The sequence below is a fragment of the Lactuca sativa genome, chromosome 3 (genome assembly GCF_002870075.4).
Source record: "Lactuca sativa cultivar Salinas chromosome 3, Lsat_Salinas_v11, whole genome shotgun sequence".
In the NCBI taxonomy this organism is placed as follows: domain Eukaryota; kingdom Viridiplantae; phylum Streptophyta; class Magnoliopsida; order Asterales; family Asteraceae; genus Lactuca; species Lactuca sativa.
Genome location: NC_056625.2, coordinates 211,274,198 through 211,283,438, shown reverse-complemented (window position 1 = coordinate 211,283,438; position 9,241 = coordinate 211,274,198).

The following is a 9,241-nucleotide window of genomic DNA, read 5'->3' as shown; positions in this document are numbered from 1 at the left end:
AAATGAGACGAGTCTTCTACGCACTCCTTCTTCACCAAAAGTGATCACTGGGTACCTGTCTAATGCGGACCTGAGAATACAAGCAGTTTGAAAATCAGCATAAAGCTGATGAGTTTATAAGATGTTTGTTTTCTGAAAATGTACCAGTTTCCTTTAGTTTTCGGAAAAGGTTTGTTATCCAAGAAAATCCCATATTTTCTTATGTAAAGCTAGTTTAGTTATCACTTGTTACCAATTCGTTTATGTGTTGTATTTTACCCCAGGAAAATCCCATATTTTCCTAAATGCGAGACCAGTTAAATATCACAGAGTACAGTTTAATACATAAAACTATATAATGAAAATCATGGGATTACTATCCCGAACTAAATATAAAATAGTTTGATATTACTGAACTATAGATAGAAAGTAGTTTGAAAACCCTGGGACTAACATCCCGTACTAGATACAAGATAGTTTGATATACATGAAAATATAGATTGAAAACCATGGGACTATCATCCCGGACTTGATATAGATTCAAAACCTTGGGATTACTATCCCGTACTAGATATAGTTTCAAAACCATGGGATTACCATCCCATACAAAATATAGAATGAAATCATGGGACTATCATCCCGTACTAGATATAAGATATATATACATACTGAAAACCATAGGAATAACATCCTGTACTAGATACAAGATCAATAGACTGAAAACCATGGGACTACCATCTCGTACTAGGTTTGGAAACTATAGGTAGAAAGTAGATATGAAATCGAATCAAAGTCAAAACCAAACCCAAAACATGAATAAAGTTGTGTTAATACGTATTGTGAGTCGGGTAACCATGCTGATACGACAACGAGACCTCCTTGACGTTTGTCAGATGTCGGACGATATCCAGAATTTTTCACCCTAGGCGTGCCCGCCTAACTGTAGCTAGCAGTTAAGGTGCGGGATTGTCAGTCCCGAATACATCTATTCACAAATTCCTCGCTCTCCCTTCTGGAGACTCTAGTTACACTTCCGGGGAGGATTTACTGATCATCCAAAAAGGGTAGTGACGAACTCACAATCTAGTACTAAACTATTCACAGGGTTCTCATACGATATCAAACATACACAAGATTATGAAACATAATACAGTGAATACAGATACATACAATGAAACTATCTGGCAATACATTCAAATGATACGGAGATAAACTGAATCAGACATAGTCTATCTAATAAATTTATATACATATCAGTACGTGATTAAACAAGAACTAAAGAACCCCAAATTACTCCCATAATAATTTGATTTATTTGGTTATTTCCTTAACTGAAATTCATATAGTTGTAGTTGATAAATCATCCCTTATGCTCAACATAATACATAAGGGGTAAAAGTATTTATAAGTTTGCCAGATATTATTTGAAATACATCAAGGTTATGTTTTGAAAACATTTATAGTTTGCTTGTATTCCCCCCCCCCCCCCCCCCCTTGAAAACATTGAAAAACCATTTAAAAAGGGTAGGGGTATGAACTCACCGGACGAGAAACGTGACGATTTCGGATGCTAAATGCTAGTTCGGGGCTTGTAAACGCACGAGGTTCCTATGAATTATGAAAAGATACACATTTGTATCTAATTAGGACTTCAATTATTTATTTGTTAGGGACAAACACTTCTAGTTGCGGAAACACCTCATTACAAGTGTTTGGAAGGACCCGGGTGACATCTACGGACGTATATGGTTTGGATATTGAATTGGGACTTCAAGAGTAAACTCCTTAGGGAGTTTACGGCCCTAAACACCACACCCACATGAGTTCACGGCCGTGAACTCATAAGTGGTGTGTTTGGATGCTAAATGGCTTCATAGCTCATGGATAATTTAGCTAGGATTGCATCTAAGGCATTAGGATGAATTTAAACTCACTTAGGGACCATTTATTGGAGTTTACGGCAGTAAGCATGGAGTTTATGGCCGTAAACTCCCCCAAACATAGAATCTTTAATGTTTTGGTCCTTAAACAATCACATGTGATTCCAATGATTTTTCCCAAGCCTTGTTTGAATTTTTAAGGGACTTTTGGCTTAGATTTTGGAGTTTACGGCCCATGAACCCCCTCATGGCCGTGAAATCCTTAGATGGGGAAAATAATATGTTTTAAGGTCCAAATCTTGTTTGTGGTCACTTCTAGAATTTATCCCAAGGCTTATGGTGTGTGTAAATGGCATTTTAACACATTAGAAGGAGTTTACTCCCCAAGATAATGAGTTTACGGCCCAAGCGTGTTCTTGGGCAGTAAACTCAGGTTTACTCCTCTAAATTGATGTTCAAGGTGTTCCAAGGCCAAATCCAATATTCTAAAATTCATATCTAAGCTTCAATGGTATTTTGGAAGGCTTTAGGGGCATAAAAACCCCATTTATATGAGTTTATGGCCCAAGCATGATATTGGGCAGTAAAATCATGTTTAATCTTCAAAATCCATGTTTAAGGCATTCTAAGTCCAGTCCATTAAGCCATTAAGCCATATCTAAGCTCCCAAGGTCGATTGGAAGGGTTTTTGGGCTCCAAAACCCATTTTATGTGAGTTCACGGCCTAGGACTGTTCTAGGGCCGTAAAATCATGAATATGGTCCTATTCCATGATTTGAACTCGAATTCGAAGGCCTAAGATGTTATACTAGGAGTTAGGGTAGTTACCTTGGTGATTTGGAGCTTAAATTTGATGATTTTGAACCCTTAAACTTGGTTTGAGGAGAGAGGTTATAGAGAGAGTAGAGAGATGAAGCAAAAGATTCAAATGAAAGCTTAAACATGTTTAAATAGGTCTCAAAACTTGGACACGGTGGAATTCTACCCGATACCGGCATTAAACGGGGCTTTTGGTCGCACCCGATTAAGTTTCCGTAACCCGGCGGGGATGTTTCTATAATTTCTGAAATAAACATTTTTGGGCTAATTTCATGAGTTCCTAAAGGGTTTGGACACTCATTAGATTATAATAGACATATAAGTTTAAAACATTTACCCCCAAACGAAATCGGAACAAATTGGTAAACGGTGAATCTTTACGGGTAGAACGGTTTTCGGCGTTGGACAACTTCGGGTTGTTACATTATCCCCCCGTTAGAGGGAATTTTGTCCCGAAATTCAGAGACTAAGATACAGGTCATGAATTGGAATGAGATACGGATGGATTTGTTGCCTCGGATCTTCACGCTCCCAAGTGGAATCGGGTCTCCGCTCGGCGTTCCAACGAACCCTCACTATCGGGATGCGTCTTTGTTTTGTACATTGACTCTCTCAATCCATAATCTCAATTGGTTATCCCATGGAGGTTCTGACCCTTGATGACTTCAGTCTTCTCAAAGGAATCACTAGGGTTTCGTTGGGTAGATACTTCTAAGGATTCGAAACGTGAAGTACCGGATGGATGTTACTAAGTTCTGAGGGTAGCCGAAGTTGGAAGGTTACGAAATCGATTCTATGAGGATAACGAAGGGTCTAATGTATCACGAAGGAAGTATTTCACACTTCTCAAAGCATATCATGCTTTTCTGGGATAAAGCCTTCAACAGGACACACGCTCCAACAGGAAAGCACATCTTCATGGAGCCGAGTAGCTAAGGGTCTGATGGCTTTTAGAAGAAGTTTAGGGGTAGGTCTGTGATAATAGTCGATGGGACCCAAGAATCTATAGGTTTCTATGGGTATTTCCGGTGCCGACTAATTCCCTATCGCCTTAGCTTTTAAAAAGGTTCACGATTACGACTGCTTTGCTTAGCTACATGATCGAGGAAAATGATTTGACCGAAGGATACCACTACTAACTCGTAGTGATTATATCAATCCTTGGTCACCATCTTGGACACGTCATTCTTACTGAGGTTTGGTTACGAGGTAGTTACAGAGATTTGGGCGGTGCGAGACTAGAATAGACGTTCGGAAGGAATTTTCAGGAATTCTTCGGGAAAGACATTTAGGGAAAAGAGCGGTAGACTTCCCATTTCCAGATGATCACAGGAACGAGGGATGCATGGCAATTCCTATCGGGAAAACTTTTTGAGCTTTGATGCACGAAATGGTGCGAAGGTTTGATGCCGAAGATCACGAGAGTTGGGTCGGGGGAAAGATTTAGACGAGCGACCCTTTCGAAACCAAGAATAACAACATGAATGAGACTCGGTCCTTTCATGTCAAACATAGCATCAAAGCATTTCATGAAAAGTTTGACATTAAATCGAATGGAATAGAATAATCGCCCAGATTGAGAATACAATATATAGGTACGAAATTAGCGTTCTCTATCTTACCGGTCAGCCATCTTGACGTTACACATTCTCGATTACTAACGAAAGATTGAGTTTAGAAAGATGTTTGAATGGATAGATAACAGGTTTCCCTTTTATCACTAGAATCGAAAAGAGTTGCAGGCATAAGGGTTGTCAAAGAGAAGTATACCTGCGGCAACAGTGGGATCAGCGGTTGTCTCCTCTCGTCCTATTGCTAGGACTCTCCCGGTAGTGCCAGTTGTTGCTGCTTTGGGGCAGTTTCTTTTGAAGTGCCCTACTTCACCACAACTGTAGCAGGCTGGACTGATTCCCGCTCCAGATGATTGGTTTGTCGATTTGGCTGGTTTTCTGTAGGTTCGAGCAAGGTGGCCCTTATTGCCACAGTTGTCACAGATTCTTTCGTGACATGGACCAGGAGTACGGTGATGGTAGCTGCACTTACCACACCAAGGAAGGGTACCGATGTATCCACTGGTAGGAGTTTGGGCCGTGGATCCGACAGCTGAAACAGCAACAGGGGCAGTAGCAACATGGATTGCTACCGTTTGCTGTTTCTTAGAGGAACCTTGCGTACTTTGGGCCTTCCGCTTGTTCCAGAATTTCTTTTTACTTCCACCTCCACTTGTGACTGGCTCGGGAGTGGTAGCCTCCTCATCAGAGTTGTCTTCGTGATCGATTAGGGTTTGCGCAAGACATTTAGCGCTGTCATAGGTGTCTGGCTTGGCAGCCAAGACATTCCCTTTTGTTGGCTGGGTCAACCCCCAGATGAATCTCTCAATCTTTTTACTCTCCGGGGTAACCATTCCTGGACAGAGTAATGCCAGGTCATCAAATCTTGAAGTATAAGCGGCTATGTCGGAACCCTTCATCTTAAGGTTCCAGTGTTCGTGTTTTAGCTTCCGAATTTCACCACGAGGGCAATACTCTGCGAGAAGAAGCTCCTTCATAGCTTCCCAACCCATAGCATTCGCTACAGGTAGAGTTAATGATTTGACTCGGCCGTTCCACCAAGTCAGGGCTTTGTCAAGGAAGGTGCAGGTGGCGAACTTTACTTTGTCAGACTCCGAACAGGCACATATTTCAAAGATTGATTCGATTTTCTCGAACCATTGGGTGAGGGAAATGACACCTCCAGTGCCATCAAAGGATTTGGGCTTCGCGTTCATGAAGTCTTTATAGGAACCCCCTTTTTGGTGTCCCTGGCTATCTTCTGGGTTTTGGGGCTGGGGACCACTTCCTGAACTACCGGGGTTCATTTGCAACATGGCTGCTACCATTGCAGCAGTCAGAACTGTCTGAAGCGATGCAAGATCAAATTAAGGAGGAGGTGGTGGTGGAGGAGGATTGTTGTTGTTCTTTGAGCTGGGTCTCTTTCTTGGAGGCATCTTGATCTAAAAAGATCAGGAAAGAGAGGATCATAAGTCCTCTGAATTGAATCAAGAGATATGGATCAGGGGATATCTCATCAAGACATATATAACATTATATCAAGCGATAAAGCAGGAAAGAGTTATCAAGGCAGATAATTTTATCGCTAGAGGAACGATCAAGGAACAACGCGTATACGAGGATTTTCTACAAAGGATTGACTCGAGAAATACTCCCATAGTATTTCATGATACACTACAACGACGACTCGTTGTTTGGGGTATTGGGTAAGTTTTAGGTATGCTGCGTACCACAGTCACTCCCAAGCACATGTTGGCCGTGTCTCGAATGAATATAGTTGGCCAGGCTATATTGATCCTAGACACGACTACATAACTGCCCAGGTTTAACCGCAGCGTACAACACCCATTTACTTATGTTTTGTTCTACTGATAGTTACGAATCTCGACGTTTCGGTATACTTGTATACTTTCGAAAATACTTATATTTTGAAGGATACTTTCACTTAGGCCCTTTAATGTTTATAGTTTTATACCATGTAAGGTTCGGTATACTCCGTTCACTATAAACAAGGGCTCTGATACCAATCTGTCACACCCCGAAAACCAAAGGCGGAAACATTTCCGGGGTTGACTCCACGTTGAGTATCAAATCCAATGCACATAGTAATCAAAGTAAACAACCATTACATTACATATATTTGAAAGTTTACATTTGTTTCAAAAGTAAATTGTACAAGTGTGATACATAGTATATATGAACAAAATGAGACGAGTCTTCTACGCACTCCTTCTTCACCAAAAGAGATCACTGGGTACCTGTCTAATGCGGACCTGAGAATACAAGCAGTTTGAAAATCAGCATAAAGCTGATGAGTTTATAAGATGTTTGTTTTCTGAAAATGTACCAGTTTCCTTTAGTTTTCGGAAAAGGTTTGTTATCCAAGAAAATCCCATATTTTCTTATGTAAAGCTAGTTTAGTTATCACTTGTTACCAATTCGTTTATGTGTTGTATTTTACCCCAGGAAAATCCCATATTTTCCTAAATGCGAGACCAGTTGAATATCACAGAGTACAGTTTAATACATAAAACTATATAATGAAAATCATGGGATTACTATCCCGAACTAAATATAAAATAGTTTGATATTACTGAACTATAGATAGAAAGTAGTTTGAAAACCCTGGGACTAACATCCCGTACTAGATACAAGATAGTTTGATATACATGAAAATATAGATTGAAAACCATGGGACTATCATCCCGGACTTGATATAGATTCAAAACCTTGGGATAACTATCCCGTACTAGATATAGTTTCAAAACCATGTGATTACCATCCCGTACAAAATATAGAATGAAATTATGGGACTATCATCCCGTACTAGAGATAAGATATATATACATACTAAAAACCATAGGAATAACATCCTGTACTAGATACAAGATCAATAGACTGAAAACCATGGGACTACCATCTCGTACTAGGTTTGGAAATTATAGGTAGAAAGTAGATATGAAATCGAATCAAAGTCAAAACCAAACCCAAAACATGAATAAAGTTGTATTAATACGTATTGTGAGTCGGGTAACCATGCTAATACGACAACGAGACCTCCTTGACGTTTGTCAGACGTCGGACGATGTCTAGAATATTTCACCCCAGGCGTGCCCGCCTAACTGTAGCTAGCAGTTAAGGTGCGGGATTATCAGTCCCGAATACATCTATTCACAAATTCCTCGCCCTCCCTTCAGGAGACTCTGGTTACACTTCCGGGGAGGATTTACTGATCATCCAAAAAGGGTAGTGACGAACTCACAATCTAGTACTAAACTATTCACAGGGTTCTCATACGATATCAAACATACAAAAGATTTTGAAACATAATACAGTGAATACAGATACATACAATGAAACTATCTGGCAATACATTCAAATGATACGGAGATAAACTGAATCAGACATAGTTTATCTAATAACTTTATATACATATCAGTACGTGATTAAACAAGAACTAAAGAACCCCAAATTACTCCCATAATAATTTGATTTATTTGGTTATTTCCTTAACTGAAATTCATATAGTTGTAGTTGATAAATCATCCCTTATGCTCAACATAATACATAAGGGGTAAAAGTATTTATAAGTTTGCCAGATATTATTTGAAATACATCAAGGTTATGTTTTGAAAACATTTATAGATTGCTTGTATTCCCCCCCCCCCCTTGAAAACATTGAAAAACCATTTAAAAAGGGTAGGGGTATGAACTCACCGGACGAGAAACGTGACGATTTCGGATGCTAAACGCTAGTTCGGGGCTTGTAAACGCACGAGGTTCCTATGAATTATGAAAAGATACACATTTGTATCTAATTAGGACTTCAATTATTTATTTGTTAGGGACAAACACTTCTAGTTGCGGAAACACCTCATTACAAGTGTTTGGAAGGACCCGGGTGACATCTACGGATGTATATGGTTTGGATATTGAATTGGGACTTCAAGAGTAAACTCCTTAGGGAGTTTACAGCCCTAAACACCACACCCACATGAGTTCACGGCTGTGAACTCATAAGTGGTGTGTTTGGATGCTAAATGGCTTCATAACTCATGGATAATTTAGCTAGGATTGCATCTAAGGCATTGGGATGAATTTAAACTCACTTAGGGACCATTTATTGGAGTTTACGGCAGTAAACATGGAGTTTATAGCCGTAAATTCCCCCAAACATAGAATCTTTAATGTTTTGGTCCTTAAACAATCACGTGTGATTCCAATGATTTTTCCCAAGCCTTGTTTGAATTTTTAAGGGACTTTTGGCTTAGATGTTGGAGTTTACGGCCCATGAACCCCCTCATGGCCATGAACTCCTTAGATGGGGAAAATAATATGTTTTAAGGTCCAAATCTTGTTTGTGGTCACTTCTAGAATTTATCCCAAGGCTTATGGTGTGTGTAAATGGCATTTTAACACATTAGAAGGAGTTTACTCCCCAAGATAATGAGTTTACAGCCCAAGCATGTTCTTGGGCAGTAAACTCAGGTTTACTCCTCTAAATTGATGTTCAAGGTGTTCCAAGGCCAAATCCAATATTCTAAAATTCATATCTAAGCTTCAATGGTATTTTGGATGGCTTTAAGGGCATAAAAACCCCATTTATATGAGTTTACGGCCCAAGCATGATATTGGGCAGTAAAATCATGTTTAATCTTCAAAATCCATGTTTAAGGCATTCTAAGTCCAGTCCATTATGCCAATAAGCCATATCTAAGCTCCAAAGGTCGATTGGAAGGGTTTTTGGGCTCCAAAACCCATTTTATGTGAGTTCACGGCCTAGGACTGTTCTAGGGCCGTAAAATCATGAATATGGTCCTATTCCATCATTTGAACTCGAATTCGAAGGCCTAAGATGTTATACTAGGAGTTAGGGTAGTTACCTTGGTGATTTGGAGCTTAAATTTGATGATTTTGAACCCTTAAACTTGGTTTGAGGAGAGAGGTTATAGAGAGAGTAGAGAGATGAAGCAAAAGATTCAAATGAAAGCTTAAACATGTTTAAATAGGTCT